We start from the raw sequence: 19,923 nt of genomic DNA on the forward strand, positions 1-19,923 counted from the left end.
TAGAAGTGGTCACAGAAGAACACACAACAAATGAACACAGATTGCAGACAATGGGGAGGTTTGGGTGGAAGTGGAGAGAAATAAAGAAAAAAACAAACAAACAGCCTAAATTTTAGACCCTCTTAATTTTGAGGTCTGGGTTAATGCCTTCTTCATTCCACACTCACCTGCCCATGGCTGTGGTGCTGACCATTTGTTCAACTTCTAGGCAACATTTTATTTTCATGTCACATTTGGGAGAGAGCTATCCTTTTGGAAATTGTTTCAGATGTTATGCATTAGAGAAGAATTAGTCATGTTCCTAGATGGACATGACCACTGACACAGCTGATCTTATCAGTCTCAAACTACCAACTGGCTCCTAAAGCAGCCAAGTTCCTTTCCTGGGGATAGCCTCCCTGAGAAATGAAGTCACAGGTGCTGGGGTAGGTTTGCAAGCCGAGCCAAGCCTGCCCTCTTGTGGCAACAGGAAAAATGACTTTTCCTTCTCAATTGTGACATTTGGTGGCTCTTCCTTTCCCTGTGTCTTAGAGAAGAATTCCAAGTTGACAGAATAACTAGTCCTTTCCTTGCTCTGAGGATCTGAGGGGGAACATCATGTTTTGCTCCACAGAATACACATCAAAGCCAGTTGAAAACAAAGTCAGAGCCCGTAGCAACTTGTCCCAGGTCTTTTAGGCAAAATTTCCAACCTCGCAAAAGTTCCGCCTCTCAGAGGCTGAGTTAACTTAACTAGGTCAATGAAGCCACATCATAAGGATACAAAGGGTCTACACTGTTGTGTCAGGGGAAAGAAGCTTCTAGAAAAGGCAAATGTGCAACATGGCCCAACTAGTAAGAACCAATGTGTAACATCCCCACCTTTAGACTGGTGCACACACTGAAGGAATCCCCAAAGAAAAGCGTGGAAAAGAGGCAAAGAGCACAACAGGCAAGTGGATGGCAGCCCCTACTTATTCTTCAGCTTATGGTCTGGTGAGTGGGAGCTTTACTGACCACAAAAGATACCCACTCACTGTCTCTTCCTCCCCAGCCCTAAGAATCCTGCATGTGCCTGGCCAAACCACTTTGTCTTGGTTCAAGCAACAAGAAGAGCTCCCTGGGGACATATGGCCAGTGGGGGAGGGGGGCCCCCTCCTGCACACACACACCCTTTGCCTCTAGTACATTTTTACTCCTTCCTGTGGGTGTAAGAAAAATCACACTGATTCCATTTCACTCACTAGAGTTTCCTAGATGTTATTTGTACATCTAATTTTCCTTAGCTACATGAAGAAGTCCTCTTATTCTTCATACATTTAGTCTATCTTCATATACCTAGTCAGACTCACTATGTTCCAGGCCCTGGGTTAGATTCTGGGTAGACAGAGACAGGTAAGGTAGCCCCTTCCCTCAAACTCACACCCTAGTGGGAGAGATCTTACTGGGGCTCCAAGTTTATGTTCCAAGGGCCCTATCAGGAGACCTGCTCCTGAACTTGCTTGTTGTGACAGTTTGGTATTGTATTCCAAAAGTAGATACTGTGTTATGTTTGTGAACTGTTCCTCTGGGCATATTAGATTATATTACATTCAGAGGTTTCACTTTTACCTTACTAAATCAAGATTAGGGCTTTTATTTGACCACATCATTAGGGCATGCAGGGTTGAGTCCCCAGCCCCTTGGTAGGGACAAAACACTCTCACATGGAAGGAAATACATGGAGAAGGAGAATACAGAAGCAGATATGCAGGAAGAGAGAGTGCTCCACAGTCATGGCCCTGAGAAGAGAGATGAGCCTTGGGACAGCCTACAGCTGAGATTGGAAGGACCATGGAGCTTTAAGAGACAAGAGGAAGGCTCAACACTAGTGGACATCATCCACCACATTTCATTAACTGATGGCAACACACTTTGGAGGAGAAAGTACCTCTTAATGGTACCTTGAGTTGGACTCTTTAGGGCTTCATATCTCTAAGTGTCTACCCCAAATAAATAGCCTTTTTAAAAGCTGACAGATTTCTGATATTTTGCATCAGCTCCCTTTATCTGACTACTACAGTTGCCTCATCTCTACAGTGGAGGAGGAGTTGGAACAACAACCCTCAAATCCACAGTCCTGACTGCACACCACGGGCTACCTGCACAGGGTTTGAGGGCTGCCAAGTCTCCACCCACAGCCTCACTAACATGGTGCCCACAGGATAACTTATGAAGCTAGTGTTTCCAAACATCTCTAACCTTCCTTACTCTTGAGACCGTGGTCTCCTCCCCAAAGAGAGGAACAGATGTTCATGAGCAGTAGCAGCAAGATTTACAATGAGTGAGGACTGGGAAAAGATGAGAAAGAAAGATTTAAGTCCAGCCAAAAGGAAAAGGGAAGAATAAAAGTGCGATTAAATCATGGACAAACTGCATATATAAAATTCTTCGGGCCTGAGGCTCACTGAGTTTTATTGAAAACTTTAAATAAGATACTTAAATGTTACAAAGTAGTAGTATTGTGCATGCATAAAATAACCAATACTAAATACTAATATTGCAGCTCAGGTAACTATCCCAAAATCATCTGTCCACGTGACAGTACTGTAAGGCAACATGCATGAAAAGTATGTGAATAGGGCTTCCTGGCATAGGGATGCAAATCAGGACTAGAAATATGAACACACAGCTACAAAAAGAAAACAAGACCCTGAATCTTGGTGTGAAAAGTCATGATCACATTTTTTTGTGTGTAAAAGTAAACTTGGATGCTCTTCTCTGGGCAGCCACAGGGTTTTTCTACACCATGGCATCATGACTGAGATAGAGCAGCTGGTTAAAAGAAAAGCAGCCGATAACCAGAGATAACGTCTCTCTATGGGATTCAGTGCAATTAGTTTTCAAAGATTTCAGCAAATTATTTTGCTTGGCCTGAGCCATTTAACCATTTACCTACTCACAGCTATTGCAGTTAAGTTTGATAAATAAAATTCATCTTGGGATCTTTGTAACTGGCACAGCTGGGATTTCACTGGATTTAACTCTGTAACTACTGAATAAGCATGAAAAAAGTATCACTTAGGTGCATAATACAAATCCTTAGATGGGAAAGCAAGGAGATGAAAACTAGATACTTTTACACTAAGATTTTCTCAAGGTATTTATTAATGAACATCAATTTAGAAAGCCAAACACATGTTAACTTGCCTTGGGCAGAAGTAAAAAGCTAATACAGTGCATTCTAAATTGGAAGGATAAACAGAATGATTATAAGTATCTTTTCACAAAGACTTAAAGAAACAACACTACAGTTGTGACATTAATTCCTTAATCAGCTGGTGATTTTAATTAAACAAAAAACAAAAGTAGCTAGTGAATTTCTAATCCTCTTTGGAGAGAACTGGACATCTTCAAAGTCTCACAATGACCTTGGGTATAAAAAGAAAAAAAACCTGGGGAAGAACTCTACATTTTTCTTTAAGGATTTATTTATTTATTTCTCTCCCCTCCCCCCCCACCCAGTTGTCTGTTCTCTGTGTCTGTTTGCTGCATCTTCTTTGTCCACTGCTGATGTCATCAGCCGCACAGGAATCTGCGTTTCTTTTTGTTGCCTCATCTTGTTTTGTCAGCTCTACATGTGTGTGGCACCATTCCTGGGCAGGCTTCACTTTCTTTCATACTGCATGGTTCTCCTTATGGGGTGCACTCCTTGCACGTGGAGCTCCCAACCCAGGGGACACCCTGTGTGGCAGGGCCATCCTTGTGGGCATCAGCACTACACATGGGCCAGCTCCACAAGGGTCAAGGAGGCCCAGGGTTTGAACTGAGGATCTCCCATGTGGTAGATGGACACCTTAACCACTGGGCCAAGTCTGCCACCCTCTACATCTTTTATGTCTGGCTTTCATATTTCCTCATTAGATGAATAATTTCATTATTCAACCTCCAAGGGGCATCCAAGCCCCAGATAAAGTCGAGATGCTCCCATTCAGGAATAGTCTTGTGGTACACCAAGCGGGTGATCTGGGTCAGTAAGACTTTGGCATCATTGACGTCTACAAGCATGTCATGGCCCCCATTCCAGACTGCAGTCAGCACCAGCATGTCTTTCACGTTGTAAGTGGGAGGGTAACTCTACAATTTAAAAAAGAAACAGGAGAAGTTGTTTTTTTTTATAATTTGCAAAATCACAAAACACACTCTGCATTAAACGTGTAGTCACTTTGATGTGAGAAGAAGAGATTAAGTTTTGAAAATCACTATCAGATTATCTTTACCATTACCAGAACAACCAAAAAACCCAAACCCACAGTGAAAGATAATGAATGCTAGTTATTGAGATGCTACCATATGCCACATGGGGCACCATGTTGGGGCTGGATCCCCTGTGAAAGGCATAGCCCTCCCCACCTACCAGATGGCAGGCAGTGGTACCAAGGGCTTGGGAAGGTGCTTTGGCATTAAAGCGTCCCATGTTCTCCCCTCAGGGATGGAAGGCAGGCTGTAAAAATTCTCTAAACATCAGTTTCCTCACCTGTACATCAGAGATAATCACACCTATGTTGATGTGGGCTATGGGTGGGAGGCTCTTTGTCTCTTCAGAGATAACCTAAGCTGTCTGTCCTGACTTGTGGGTGTGCGATGGTGAGAGGCTGCAGCCCTGCCCTTGATAACCATGGCAACGACTCCAGCGCAAGGAAACAGTTTATCAATGCAAACTCTATAAACTTTAAATATTCAGGGGAAATGCAAACCAAATGAGCTAAAAGCTTATCTAGAATGTATGAAGTCCATGCTAAAAGCTTACCTAGGATGTGGAAGATATATACTAATTCAAGCCTATTGAGAACTGAATCAAAAGGATCATGTGGCCTTTCCTCTCTGTATAAAAGGAACTTGAACATCTTGTTCGGGGCTCAGGTTCAAAATAAAAAAGCTCCCGAGTCTGGCCGGCCATCAATAAACCATTTTTCCTTCTCAAAATCATTCCTGATTCCTGGCCTTTTTATACATAAATAATTGAACCTCTCTCAAATTCTACAACGTTATAGGAGGCAGGGGAAATGCACCATACACTCAGCACTCAAAAATGGTGATTTTACCTGTATGTGGAAAAGGAGGCTTAGGCAATGTCATGTGGCCAAGGCCCCAGAGCCAGCAGGTAACACCCCTAGGATGGTCTGACTGCTAAGTCCATGTCTGTAGTATGATGAAATGACACATCACAGTGGAGATTCATATTTATTGCACATGACAGGACAAGGAGGAGAGGCCCATCACACAACGCCAACCACAGGGCTTGTGTTGTTTTAGAATCAAATGAGGAAACACAAACGCATTCCTGTCTAACTCTCCCAAATACTTCCCATAGTAATGACCCCTATTAGAACCCAGTACCCCAGGCTGGCTTCCTTAATGAGTTTTCAGGACCCATTTTATTCTGAAGACTTAAGACTTTACCTGGCTGTAGTAGTGGAAATAATTCTTGGCACTGCTTCCCCAGTCAAAGGCTTGAAACTTGTGGGATTTAATAGCCTGAAAAGAATCCAGTTTGGGAAAAAGTTATCTGATCCAGAAGTTCGAGATAACCTCATAGGTTGCTAGGCTTAGTCACAGCCTCAGAAATCAATTTTATATAGATAAGCACATTTACTCTTTATTTCCAAACTCTAATTTAAAATTAAATAACTTTTTTTTTTGCTTTTCTTTACTAAATGATTCAATTTCTCATAGTATAATTGTAGAGTAGCTGTAATAGGGCACAGAAAACAGCTACAAACATATGCTTTGAAGTATACTCGATCAATAGTTGCTTCCATTGGATGAACTTTTGATGATGTTTTCTGCTTAAATTTTAATCAAACTTTTTCAGACAATAACTTGGGCAGAAAATATATATAGATACAAAACCATCATGTGTTCTATATATGCATCCTATGTGTCTAGTAATGCTATTCCTTTATTTCTCAATAATGTAACACTTTTTCTTTTTTGTGTACCAGAGCCAGTGTAATCATCAAATTGTACTGCAGGTCAGTACAGCTTCCACAATTGGGGAGACTAATGCCATGGGATGATATCTTATTTACAATTTTAACGTTTGCATATTTACAAGAGTCTAATATAAAACTATTAACAAAAAGTCACTTATTTTTAAAATTTGGAATAATGCAAAGCCATAGTTCCCTCAGACCATCAAGTTAAAAATATGTCAAGAATTAAATCCATAACTGGCATTCCTAGTGAATTGGAAACTCTGTGTAACCTTTGGCCACATGGTGGCGCCACATTAACTTTATAAAGAGAGCCAACCTTGCTTTGATGTATGTGGTTTCAGTACTCATCCATTGTATAAAATTCTACTGTTTGATATAATAAAAGGTAATGTGAGATCAGATATCACAGAGGATTGCTAAAAGAGAAGTTTTAGCAGCTGCTTTTGTCATTTCAAATGACAGATATTAAACATGTGGAACATTTAACAAGTGGAACAAAATACAGATTTACAGCACCTCTTAGTGCACCTGTTCCCTCTCCAATTGTCAGAGAAAATCTCTCCATGCGATCTGTTCTTCTGCTGTACTCAGATGTGAATTTACCACTTGGTCAAATCCTGTCTTTCAGCATTTATATAAAGCTGAGTATGAATATAAAGGAAAAACTTGCCTATAACTCAACTAAACTCTTAAACTTGAATTTGGTACTGAGGGTCATTTCAGGACTTCAAAAACTATCCACTTGAAAAGGCACCTCAGAAGGAGGGAAAAATGGATATGGAAAAGATCATTAAAGTTCTTCACTAGATAGTTGGCTAATTGCATTATGTTACAATATGCACAAACAGTATGTCATGGCAAAAATAATAAATATGAATATGAAAAGACAGAAACACAAAACTGTTTCTAAAGAATGTTTATAAATAATATTAAGTGGGAAAATGTCAGAAATTAAAACAGAATAGGTACATGATTACACTTATGTAATAACCTTATGTGCCTGAAGAGCAGGAGAAAATAATTGTAATATTAGGATACACAGTTTTAAAGTGGCATTTAGAAAGTAGTTTTTAAATCTCAAATGCTAATAAAAATGGGAATAGGCTCAACTTTGTTATACTACAGTATGTATCAAAGTCTTAAAAATAGGCAAACACTGGGAAGCGGCTGTGGCTCAATATGTGGCTTCTAACATATGGGAGGCCCTGGGTTCATGTCCCAGGGCCTCCTTGTGAAGGGAGGCTTGCCTGCAAGCTGCAGAGTGCCTCTTGACCCACCAGCACCATGGAGAGCTGAATCAGCAAGGTGACGCAATGAAAAGGGAGACAAGAAAAAACACAGAAGAGCGCCTGATGAATGAACACAGAGAGCAGACAACAAGCAAGCCACAAGGGTGGGGGAGGAATAAATAAAGACAGACACATAAGAATGCACAAGAATGGACACAGCAGACAGCAAGCAAAAAGCCACAAGTGGGGACGATAAAAACAAATAGGCCAACTCTCTGATCACTATGTATTCTTCTTCAAGTGCATCCTAAGAAAACAATCTGTGTAAGGTATAAAAACATATCTATAATACAATATAACACAATATATTACCAGGATGTTTTGATATTACAAAAGACTTAATGAGGAAGAGATTTTGGGGAGTGGTGAGGAGCAGGAGGGGGTGAGGGAGGAGGAAGAGGAGGATGAGGAGAAAAAAATTCATGCAATGGAAAACTTTCTCTGCATTAAAATATTTTTTAAATTTAGTTTTGACCTGGGCATTCTCACCCCCCAGAGTCCATTCTTGCCTTCCTGCTTTCAGTACTAGTGTTGCAGAATTTGAGAGAGGTTTAATTATTTGCATGTAGAGAGGTCAGGACTCAGGAAAGATTTTGAGAAGGAAAAATGGTTTATTGATGGCCGGCTAGACTTGGGAGCTTTCTGTTTCAATCCCAAGCCCTGAACAAGATTTTGAGTCCCTTTTATACAGAGGAAAGGCCAAATGGTCCTTTGTTTCAGTTCTCAATAGGCTTGAATTAGCATATATCTTCTACATCCTAGGTAAGCTTTTAGCATGGACTTCGTACATTTCAGATAAGCTTTTAGCACATTTGGTTTGCATTTCCCCTGAATAATTAAAGTTTATAGACTTTGCATTGTTAAACTGTTTCCTGGGACTGTAGTCAGTGTCATGGTCACCAAGGGCAGGACTACAGCCTCTTACCATTCTACACCCACAAGTCAGGAGAGACAGCTTAGGTTAAGGTTATCTCCAAAGAGACAAAGATCCTCCCACCCATAGCCCACATTACTGGAACCGCTCAGGCATTCACTGAACACCTGGCCACTCAGGTTGAAAGCACACCTCCCAGCTCCCCTCACAACTAGGCATGGCCACCTGGCTCACTTCTGAGCTACCTCCTAAACATCAAGCCCCTGGCCTTTCCTTGCTCCCCACTTCCTGTGGGCTGGAGCAGACATGGAGATGACCCAGCTTCACCCAGGCAGAGGAGGACAGCACCCAGGGGTGGCAGAGCTACTGGGTGGAGTACACTGGTCCCTGCATGACTTTGTGGCACATACCCACACCCCTCCACCACCAGCACAGACCACTGATCTCCATATTACGAGAAAGAACTTGCTTCACTGGCTGTTTTTTGGGTCTCTGATACAGCCACTCAGCCTGTATCTAACAAATACAATGTTATTTCACTCAATAAAAAGGAAGAGGGCCAGAGAGAGAAACGAGTCTTATCTCTGGGGCTCTTTGGAATTTGTCAGGCTCTAATGAGAATAACATTTGTAAACTAAATTTAACAGCCAAGTAAAGATGTAGGTTTTGGAAATGAATAACTGAATGTTAATTAATCAAGCAAAAAGCAAACTTCTGAATGTACTGTGAATAAAATGGCCTTTGAGGGCACCTCCCAGCTCATACCACAGGAACATCTAAAATCCACACCTGAATTGGGGCTCTTAGCTGCCAATACCCAGGCCCCACCCATCTTCAGCAGCTGCTCCCAGCAGGCACCAGGGCTGCCTCCTGGAGCAGCCTGACCAAGGGGTCCCTGACATGCGGGGTGGCAGCCTCTGACCAATAGCCCAGAGGAGGCAGGATCAAGGAAAGGATCCTGTGAAGTCTCTCTGCCAAGCAGCTATTTTACTGACAAAGAGAAGACATAGAACGCACAAGGGTCAAGGGCAAGGCTGCCTTCTGCAGGGAGTGTGCACTTTGGAAATGGTTATGAAAGAAATTCCAAAGTACCTAGAGCCTAAAGTCACAAGGTCACAACTGAGCCTGAGAGCTGTGCTGGGGAACTCAGCCTGCAACCCTCACAGCAGCTAGCTGCCACATAAAAGGGATTGGAATAAGAGCTGGGCTCCTGAAAGCTAGGGGGTGGTCATGTGTACTTTGCCAAGGACCTGAGAGTCGGGGCTTGCCAAGGCCACTGAGCTAGAGCATAGCCCAGCCTGCACCTTCAGTCAGCAGAGTCACCCTCCATGCATCCTTAGGAGTGCACTAACTGCTCAGGTGACAGAATTTCACCCTTTCTGGCAAAAAGTCCTTTAGGGAAGGGAGGGGAAAAGACTCAGAAAAGGTGGAGGGAAAAAGATAATTTAAAAAAAGAAAAAAAACCTCACAACCACACACAAACACAAAAGGTAGGAGAATTTGGGTGGGAAGTCTAGAAAGAAAACAAGTGAGTATAAACAGATGTGACTAGGAGAAAAGCAGGAGCCTGAATGAATGTGTGAATGTGAGGATTTTCAAAGGGTTCAGGACACCTTAAAAGGTGGAAGTGTGCTGTGCAGCATGTACTGCACTACTTTCCATTGCAGGTGCCCTGGGCTAAACCTCAGCAATCTGTCACTGGGTCACTGATATCTGAAATGTGGTCGCCCCTCACAACAAGGAGCTGAAGCCTCACAGGGTCCTTTCTGGCTCCTGAGTGGTAAGTCCAGAGATACGCTAAGAACAGGATTCCCAGGGGAGGATATTTCTGAGGCCACTGAGTTCACTAAAGTGCTATCACATGGCAAAGGTTCCCCAATCTGATGAAGCAGAAGAAGCTATTGGGCAGCTGTTAATTTATTTCTTAAAATACAGATTCTCACTGCTCAGCAATCAAAGGTAGCAACAACTGATAGGTTGATAATAATAGGCTTAAGTTGTCTGTCTACTGATCTTCGAGGCATATTATGTATATAGGTTAATACTGAAATAGAAGCTTCTATCTCCAAAGCTGCTCTAAAATCATGCTTTGTGAAGCAACATGGAAATAAAATAAATCTGAGACTCAGTGAATAGCAGAACATCAAAGAGAAAGAAAAGAAATGAGTCAACACAATTACTGTTTGGTGAACTCACAGCATGGTGTAGTATGCTCCAGAGAGGACAGCAAAAGCCAGACTAACTCAATGAGGAATCCAGGACCCTGGGGAAGGAAATCAGCTCATAATTGTAAGCAAAGTTTCTTTCTACTTGGTAAACATTTACAGAGAGGTACTGCATGGAATGTGCAGACCTTTCTAGCAATGATGCTGCACAAACCCCCAACTTTGCTCCTGGAATACCTACCTGACCCCAGTGTAACATGTTTCGCACAGAAGTTCCAGCAGGACAGTGTGTGGTATATACAGCCACTCTAAACTGCAAAATAAATATGTTGAAATATGAAGGAAAACAGTGTGAAGGTGACATCAATAATATACATATATTTTCCTTTGAAACATTAAAAACTTCAGAGTCGTAACCTCAAATATATGAGAGATTATGGGTGGGAAAAATTTTTTCACCTATAAATAAGTCCCATAAAATATGTACAACACACACACAGGGTATATAGGAAGGAAATGAAAGACAACAACATGGTAATTGTGCAGTCTAATGGGTTGTGATGATAGGTAGATTTTTCCTTCTTTCTCTGAATTTCAAAATTTAGAATACAATTGTCACCTTAATTTTATCAGCAGAAAAAAAGAAAAAATGAATATTATTCTTAAAAATCCCTGCCGTCTTCACTCCAGAATTTTAAAACCTGTTTTAGAAAATGCAACATTACAAAATACAAATATATTTAGGAACACCAGTATATTGCTGGCCAAAGGTTTGCATGTTTTAGAAAAAATACACATGCATATATACACATATGTGCATATATACACATATGCACATATATATGGAAACAGTCATTCAAATTTAAACAAACTAATTTTTTAAAGAAACAAATCACTAGAATATCAGAAATTAACTTGTTACAAATCTTCTCATTCAATATTTCCATCTAGATATGATGTAGAAAGGTGATAACTGCCTGCCTGATGACCACAGCAAAGAGCATTCTAGGCACCTACTGAAATTACTCTCCCGTCTCTGAAATGAAAAGACCTTTGGAGCTCTAATGAGGTCATTCCTGCCTCACCTACAACATCTAATCCAAATACATTTACAGACAAAACAAAGATACTGAGCGCTTGAAGTTGTCTTACTATAAACATACATACCATATTTAAATTTTTCCCATTAATTCCACTCAGAACAAAAAGGAGATTTCTACAAAGCTCCTTCAGAATGACATGGTTACAAATAAGGGTGCTAAGCCACTTCAGAAAGGTACTCAGGGAAGAAATTCTTTGACTCCAAATAAATCCTATAAAAGAGAAACAAACCCAAGAATATATCCAGTATCTCTTTCTGGTACAAAGGTTTCCATGACCCACCTTAGAAGCAGAGACCAGAGGCAAGGATATCCGTGGATGAACACAGGAGTAAAATGACAACCAGTGGTGATTCAAATAGGATACTGATGCCATAAGTTTACTAAGGCAAAATCTGATAATCTACCCCAATGTTACAGACATGTACCTAAATTCTCCAAATGAAGGAAAGGAGACAGAAAATCTACTCATTTTACAGCTGCCTTGTATAGTGAGAAAGCGTCCTAATGCTCACTCATCCCAGAGCCAGCCCCAGACAGTTTTCACCTGACTGTGATGGACTGATCCTGACTTCTGAGAAAGACTTGAGGCTGTGACTGATTAGCAGTTTCTGCTCAGGGTACATCCACCTGGTCCAATCAGAGATCATTAGTCAAATCTGGCCCCCTACTTGTTTTTGAAAATAAAGTTTAATTGGAACACAGACACACTTATGTATCTATGTATTGGCCCTTGCTGCTTTCACATTACAACAGCAGAATTGAGTCAGGGCAACATATGTATGGCCCACGAAGCTGAAAGTATGTAATATATTTACTCTCTGGCCGGTTACCAAAAAATTTGTCACCACCTGGTCGACATCATTACTGACCACTCTACACTGGACCTGTGCTCAAGTAGGTCCAGTGTAAATATTATACCCCCAACGTAGACCTCCACACAAGTAGAGTAGGAAACAAATCTACCTTATATTGAACCCAAACCCACTTATAATTTACACTCTTGCTCATTCCTACCCTCTGGATGGTCAAGCAAGAGTGAGAAATTCAAATGCCTAAAAGGCAGCATGTAAATATAAAGTAGTAAAAGTGTGAAGGGAAAATGCCACCTGTGTCAGTGTTTATGACTAAGGACTATTGATAACTGTGGAGAACTGGAAAGCTTGTGCGCTGTCTCAAGGGTACAACTGCAGCAGGTTCTGTCTTGTCTGGGGATAGGACTATGGGCTCAGTGGTGCACAGCTTTTTCCTCTCCCCCCAAAATAATCAACTATCAAGATTTTAAATATTCCACTTTTTAAATGGTGGTATTTAAATTTAAAATATATTACAGTTCATATTCAACCCTTCTTCAAGCAAACTTGCCCCATGAACATACAAGCTTGTGATTTCTATGAAATCTGTCTTCTACAATACACCCCATCAAGATCTAAAGACCGACATCCTGTCACCTTTCATTTTCCTTTTTTCCAGGCTTATCACTCTAGAATTAGCTGGGGAGATCAAGGAAGCAAATTTGGCATGCAGAGGTCAAGTGACATGAAAAGGCATTTTTATAATTTCTTGCTTTGAGGGTACATAATGGTCACATGTGACAAAAACATGTCTGCGAGGCTCTCTGTTAAAACAAATAGAAAGAAAGTAAAAGAACACCAAGCATGGGAAGTGGATTTGGCCTAATGGTTAGGGCATCTGCCTACCACACGGGAGGTCCAAGGTTCAAACCCAGGGCCTGCTGACCCATATGATGAGCTGACCCAATCCCCACCCAGTGCTATGCATACAAGGAGGGCTGTGCCATGTCAGGGATGTCTCCCACATAGGGTACTCCACGCGCAAGGGCTGTATCCTGTAAGGAGTGCTGCCCAACATGAAAAAAGTGCAGCCTGCCCAGGATTGGTGCCACCCACACAGAGCTGACAAAGCAAGATATTGCAACAAAATGAGATACAGATTCTGGGTGTCGCTCACAAGAATACAAGCAGACACAGAAGAACACACAGTGAATGGACACAGAGAGCAGACAACTTGGGGGAGCTGGAAGGAGAGAGGGGGAAAAAAAAAAAAGAACAGCAAGCAAACAAGTTAATAGGATGACCCATCAATGACCTGAATCACAATAACTCATTTTTCTTTTGACTGACATGGGATGTGAGGTTGACCTTGTACTTCAGAACTGCTACCCAGCACTAATGTGACAAACACCACAAAATTACCCCGAAGGACAGAATATACACACATATAGTATAAGGTGAATTTTGCTTTTGTATACAGGTGATATGTATACAGATCTTCACATATCAACTTTGATTTCTTTATAATTTGTGTTTTGAGAAAGAATTAAAAGGAAAATTTAACATTCACAGAAGCAACATGCACTTGTCAGACCAGAAAATTCAAAGCTTTTATGAATATTTGATCGCTCACTTTGTCAATTTTCTGTGATACTACAAAACACAACTGTCTGGAAGAGACAATCCCAAATCCAGGCTCTTTTGCCTACATTGGAATCTAGAGGGTGATTTGTGAAGGACACACACCCCCAGGCCCCACTGCAGATTTAAGAAAACACTTTCTCCAATGCAGAAAGAGAGTGAAGCAGGAGAACAAGTTTGTATTTTTACACACTACTAATTCACAATCTCCAGGAATTGAGGTATTTGGGAATTTTTATTGTTATGAAGACCCCCCAGAATGGGGAAATGAGTTGCTCATAACCTGTTGAACAGGGATGAAATTGGTAGAGCCACTCTGACAGGTGTATGTATTTAAGAAAAACCATTGTATTAGTCAGCCAAAGAGGTGCTGACACAGAACACCAGAAATCTGCTGACCTTTATAAAGGGTATTTACTTGGGGTAGGAGTTTACAGATACCAGGCCATAAAGCATAAGTTACTTCCTTCAGCAAAGTCTATTTGTGCATCTCGGAGCAAGATGGCTGCCCATAACTGCCAGGGTTCAGGCTTCCTTGTTCCTCTCTTCCCAGGTCTTGCTTCTGTCCAAGTTCAGGGTTTTTCTCTTCCTGGGCTTCCTTCTCTTTCTTCTGTGTGCTTACTTCCTGGGGCTCCAGCTTAAGATTTCAGCATCAAACTCCAACATCAAAAAATTTCTAGCATCAAGAGCTCCAACTCTACCTTTGTCATGCCCCTTTAATCTGTGATTCTCCACCCTCCCCTGTGAGGGGACTCAACACAATCCTGATGTGGCCCAATCAAAGCCCTTATGATAATTTAATCATATCCAGGTACAGAACAATGTACAAACATAATCCAATATCTATTTTTGGAATTCATAACTATATCAAACTGCTACAACCATGAAGAGAAAAAACCCTTCTGTTTTATTGACAACAAAATGAAGAGAGGAAGGCCTATCTTTCCCACCACTGGTCAATTCTTCAAATCTGAAATGGAAGTTTCTGGGCATTGGAAGGGTGATCAATGTACCTTGAGAAGAAGCTCTGGAAATTTTCCTAATATGATTAAAGGGCTAGTATTGAATTTGACTGAAGTCACAGGAGCCGGGGCAAAAAACATTTTAATCCTTTTGGCCAGCCAAGGGATCCATGAGAATGCTATAAAACCTATGCAAACAAAAGAAAGAATATATGAATTCCATGTTGAGAATCTGTTGGAAAAGGCAAGGGCTGCCCTTTTGCATCATGCTCTAGAGAAAGCATGAGAACCACATCAGCAATGCTGCAATCAGTGAGCAAAACACTTGAAATGGGGCCCATTTGAATTTCTATGTGCAAAAACACTAAGATTAAACACGTAAAACAAATATTTTTAAAGGGCTTATTCAAATCTTAACCTAGATATGCACTGAAAGAAATCCAGATTGCCTGAAGCAGATGATGTTCTCTGTTCCTTGAACAATTTGAACCTTGCCATGTAAAGTCCATCCCCAACAGCTCCACCTGACCATCTTCCTCCCCCACTCCTTCCTTTCATCCCTAAGGACTAGCAGGCCCTTCAGTTATGTAATCACCTAAAAAGGAACTCATACAAATTTAGAATCTGTAGCTTTAAAATATGTCTTAGCTTCCTTTCAGGCCACCTCCAGCCTTAAACTAGGTCCTAGAATGTCACCTGACAAAAGTGGGGCAAAGGACACAAGGAGATAGGTCAAAGAAGAAAGCCTAACTCCATTCCTAAGAAATGCAAAAATATTCAAGTTCCTTTTTGGTTTTAGCCTTCCAAATTTGCAAAGAGTGTTTGGAGATGGTGAGAGTGAGGCAATTTGACTGTACATACCAAGACACTGAAAAGCATTTGTACTTGCAGTATACTAATTCCTCTAGAACTTATTCTAAGGAGATCATGTAACATGACCACAAAGCTCTTACATACAGTAAACATTCTAAATATGCAACAGAAAATGGAGAATTAAACAAATTATGGGGCAGGTCTCTAAGCTCTTAACAAAGTTAAGAGTTTTGGGTTCTGATGCTCTCATATTAGAATTTGTTGATAGAATCATGGGTATTTTCTATTTTCTTTAAATGTTCCTTTCTTTAAATGAACACCTTAATTTATAATCACCATAAATAAAAAATTCACGTAAATTTTAAAAACCATTTTTAAATAATGGCAGTATAACCTGGAAATCTTGCAGCTAGTTGGTTCCATTAATGTTAAAGGTCAATGTATTATCTTGTATATATATTTCTAAATCTGTGAACTTATAAAACTTGTTTTCCACCTTCCAATATTCCTATATATTGCTTAGTAGTAAAATATGTAATATATAATAGGCTCATCCAATTTCAACAGAGCCATACACAATGTTTATCCATTTTTATTATAATCTGAATTTGTAAAGAAAACCAAATATTACCAAAATTCCTTGCCCTATTTGTTATTTCTGCTTGGCATAAAACAACAACAACAACAAACAAACTTGTATGTGAACTAACATTATTTCTTTATATTTTAATTTTAAGAACAAATGCAGGGAAACAGATATTGGTCAAATGATCGAGTCAAATGATAGTAGGTCCAGGGTTCGAAACCAGGGCCTCATGGCCTGTGTGGTGAGCTGGCCCATGTGCAGTGCTGCCATGCACAAGGAGTGCCATGCCATGCAAGGATGCATGGCATGTATAGGGGTGTCCCATGAGCAACGGGTATGCCCCACAAGTAGAGGTGCCCAGCATGAAAATGGTGCAGCCTGCCCAGGAATTGAGCCGCACACACAGAGAGCTGATACAGCAAGATGACACAACAAAAAGGGAGACACAGCTTCCCGGTGCCGCTGAACACAGAACACACAGAGACTGGACACAAGAGAGCAAACAGCAGGGGGTGAGGGGGGGGAAGGGGAGAGAAATTTTTTTAAAAAATTAAAAAAAAGAACAAATGCAAGCTCTGCAATAAAAATAAGACATTATATAAACTTTCCACCTTCATTCCATACCTATTGTGGTGCCTTGAGAATGAGCCACATAATACAATTGTTCTTGACCAGTTTTATTCAAAACATAGTTAACTGATGCTGGTAAGTCATAATTAGCTCTCTCATCATAACTACAATACAAAAAGGTACTGCTTCACTGAAATATTACATACAAATAGAGCAGCCTACAAACAATACCAGCATATACATAAAGAATAATCACAAACTGAATACATCTGGACAATCCAGCTTGGAGCAGAGGAAGCAGAACATTACCAGAAACGTAGAAGTTCCCTTGAGCCCCCTTCCTGTCATGCTTCCCAAAGGAAACTCCTATCCTAATTTTTCACACCAAATATAGTTTTATCATTCTTTGAAATTTTATATGCATGGAATTATATACGAATTATTCTTCTGTATCTGACTTCAACCATGTCATATAGTTATGGGTTGTTAGTTCTCTTTCCAGTATGAGACTATACCACATTTTAAGTTTCCAGTCCACTGCTGATGGGCATTTGGGTAGTTTCCAGTTTTTCACTATTGTAAACAGTGCTACAAGAAACATATTCCTGTTGTGTCTTTACGTAAAAGCTCTCATGCTTGTGTTTCAAGTCCTTAGCAAGCATGGCTTGGCAGATGGGAAGCAAGCCTCGAGGAGACTATAGAGCTTGGTTCTCTAATGCCTGGTCCTGGGCACAGGACTTGGAAGCCCTGCAAGTGAGTAGTGCACACATGAGTGAGTGTCACTCACGATAGAAAAGCCAGCTGTTCATGAGCACTTACGGTGGGTGAGACTCTGTGACAGATGCTTCTCACATATCTTCTGTAAACTCACAATTACCTTATGAGGTAGGTGTTTATTATCCCCATCATCAGAGAAGGAAACCAAAGCACAGAGGACCTAGGTAACGTGTCCAATGTCATACGACTATTAATTGCTAGAGAGAAAGAAGAGCATTTCACAGGTGAGAATTTCTGGAAAGAAGAAAAATGAACATTTGGAATACATGTTTATGGAGGAAGGGGAAGGAGTAGGGGTAAAATTCTCCCAGCAGCCTCCGAACCAGCAGGAATGACAAAATGACTCAAGAATTGCTAACTCCTGAACACGTCGAATGCCTATGATGTAATTATTTATCTATAAAGCCCTCTACTGCTATTTATTCAATTGAGGAGGTTAAAATCTTTCACAAGACATCAGTTTCTCCTCTCCTAAGAGTTCAGAGTCACACTCTATCAGCCACGCATCTGAAATCCCCACGCGTCTGAAATAAGGGCACTAAGGAAAGAGGCCCATGTGGTAATCAACTCAAATATACCTGAAAGCCCAAAATTCATCCTGAGAAACTGAAAGAGTCCTCTGTTTCCAAGACCAGGTGTTTACTCAGCTATTCCCCATCCACACGTCAAAACCAGCATCCGCGAGAATGAAGCCGAGGCTGCTGTTGGCGAGGTTAGAGACCCAGATGCTGGAATCTGCACGGAGGCCATGCTGCAGAAACACAACTGGCTTGGGACCTGAAAGACACTCACACTTAACAGTTAGCAGCACCAAGCTTCAAAGCAAATGTGATATACTGCTAAATGGATCATTTATAAAAGATTCCACATAATGAAACAGAAACAAATTAAACTGTTGAGATAGCAATGTACTTCTACATAACATTAGTAAGAATGTTTTTAAACAGTGCTGGCAGGGTGGCAGCGAAACTAAACTATGTTTACATGCCTAGAAACAAGACACACTGGTTTGTTCATTTTTTAATATATTTTTAAGAACTTATAAATGATGTCTATAATTTGATCTAGAAATTGGATTTCTGAAAATGAATTCTAGCGGAATAAACCTAAAGTAAGAAAGCATAAGTTCATAAGTATTAAATCACTTGAATATTCATATACATATTGTATATGTGAATTAATTTTCTTCTCACCTGTCCCTGAGACACTGTGACATAGTGGAAGTAACACAGACTTGGGAGCCAAGAGACCCTGTTTCATCCAGAAGACAAGGGCTCTTGGCAGGAGGGAGATGCAGTGGATATAACCCACTGCACTTCAGAAGTACTAATTCTATTAAGCATCATGTGTCACCCACAAGGATAATATTAAATCCTAGGGTAGAAAATCAGTGAAAACCTGGCACTAATTGCTTGATTGCATAAAGGCAAGAACATGTAGAAGACATGAGGGTATAGGAAACAGGCCTCCCTCCTGTCTGCCAGTTCTCTCACTGCTCCCAGCAGGCACTGAAGAAAGGCAAAATATAGCTCTTGCACATCTCAAAACCCATCAAGGATTTAAGGATTTGCTGGCAAAAGAAGATCTCTGTGGGCAGATTATGCCCTCTGCATTCACATCTTCTAGTCCTGGGTTCTTAACAATTTTTGTTCCATGGACCCCTTTGCCAGTCACTGCTGTAATTTATTCACTGAATACATTCATAAGTGAAGGAAATGCTAGGTTTCAGTTAGAGGCCAGAAAAATAAAGAAGTTGATTTACTTTTTCTTTTTTTTTTTAGATTTTTATTTATTTATTTCTCTCACCTTCCCCCCCCCCCCCCGTTCTCTGTGTCTATTTGCTGCATCTTCTTTTTCCGCTTCTGTTGTCATTGGCATGGGAATCTGTGTTTCTTTTTGTTGCATCATCTTGTTGTGTCACCTCTCCTTGTGTGTGGCACCATTCCTGGGCATGGTGCACTTTCTTTCATGCTGGGCAGCTCTCCTTACGGGGCGCACTCCTTGTGCGTGGGCTCCCCTACATGGGGGACACCCCTGCATGGCAGTGCACTCCTTGCACGCATCAGCATTATGCATAGGCCAGCTCCACACGGGTCAAGGAGGCCCAGGGTTTGAACCACGGACCTCCCATGTGGTAGATGGATGCCCTAACCACTGGGCCAAGTCCGCCACCTGATTTACTTTTTCAATTCAAGTTCATGGAAACCTGGATAAGAACCCATGTTCAGGTGAATTGTTTTAATTGAATGTGTTCTCAACTTGCTGAGACAAGCTGACTGAAATGATAATCAGTTATTATTGAGTGCTTATTTGCTGTAGGTAGTGGGCTGAAAATCCTGTGAAGTTGGTCCTATTCCCAGTTAACAGAATGGGGAATTGTGGCTAAGAAATATCA

General features: G+C 40.9%; 1 pseudogene; it reads right to left on the minus strand.

Annotated features, from left to right (window-relative positions):
- Window positions 1–3,852: 3,852 nt before the first annotated feature.
- On the minus strand, window positions 3,853–18,186 carry LOC131278881 (lysosomal acid lipase/cholesteryl ester hydrolase-like; annotated as a pseudogene).
- Between the last annotated feature and the right edge of the window lie 1,737 nt (window positions 18,187–19,923).

The sequence above is a fragment of the Dasypus novemcinctus genome, chromosome 6 (assembly GCF_030445035.2).
Source record: "Dasypus novemcinctus isolate mDasNov1 chromosome 6, mDasNov1.1.hap2, whole genome shotgun sequence".
Lineage (NCBI taxonomy): Eukaryota > Metazoa > Chordata > Mammalia > Cingulata > Dasypodidae > Dasypus > Dasypus novemcinctus.